Consider the following 985-nt stretch of genomic DNA (forward strand, 5'->3'; position numbering starts at 1 on the left):
TCCCTTAATTAGCCCATCTCAGTACTTGGTAATCAGTACTATTGCCTGCAGACTTCCCATACAGCTGCAGACCCAGTGAGAGGCCACAATCATAGTCAAGGCTGGTTTTATGGGCAGTTGTAGTCCTATTCTCAGAGAGACTCATGCTTACTTTCATATTCTTGTTATTAATTTCATCTTTGAACTTGTGTTTTGTAGGTTCAAAATGATAAGACATGTATGAGAAAATAGATAGCAGAGGAAAAAGTTTTCTACTTTAGTACCTTTAAACAGTACATTGTGGCCCGAGTCCACCAATGGCTGTCTTTGTAAAACAGCTCTTAGACAGAATGCATGGACTACTTGATTGACTTGTAGTCACTGTTTATCATTATCTCATTGGATTTTTTTTTTTTTTTTTGGAGAGGTTTTTGCTAGTGCACTCACCAGAAAGACAGAGAGAGACAGAGAACAAGAAATCACCCCCCAGGGGAAATGGCCTTGCCACAATCCCTTCTCCTCCATTCTCCTTTCAGGACCTTATGCATACACGCACACGTGCCCAGCATGAGTTTAAGCCACCAGGTCCAGGACTTGAACCGCAGTTGACTACATGGGAGTCCAGCAACATAGCCATTACACCAACTGCTGGTCCCTCTCACAGGTCTTGTTCTAAGCCCTACAGTCTCTTCCACTAGAGTTATGATAATTTGCCACACTGTGACCCAGGTGGTATCTTCATCTCCTGACTGCAAAGTCATGCTACAATTTCAAAAATATACTAGAGGACTTTGAAGACTCCTGGAAAAGGCAATTACAAAAGCTAATTTGGGTGGGGGACCAGCAGTTAGCGTAATGGCTATGTCGCTGGACTCCCACGTAGTCGACCGCGGTTCGTGTCCCGGACCCGGTGGCTTAAAACTCACGCTGGGCACGTGTGCGTGCGTGCCCAAGATCCCGAGAGGAGAATGGAGGAGAAGGGATTGCGGCGTGACCATCCCCCCTG

Source organism: Tupaia chinensis, unplaced genomic scaffold, assembly GCF_000334495.1.
Source record: "Tupaia chinensis unplaced genomic scaffold, TupChi_1.0 Scaffold000119_1, whole genome shotgun sequence".
NCBI lineage: Eukaryota > Metazoa > Chordata > Mammalia > Scandentia > Tupaiidae > Tupaia > Tupaia belangeri.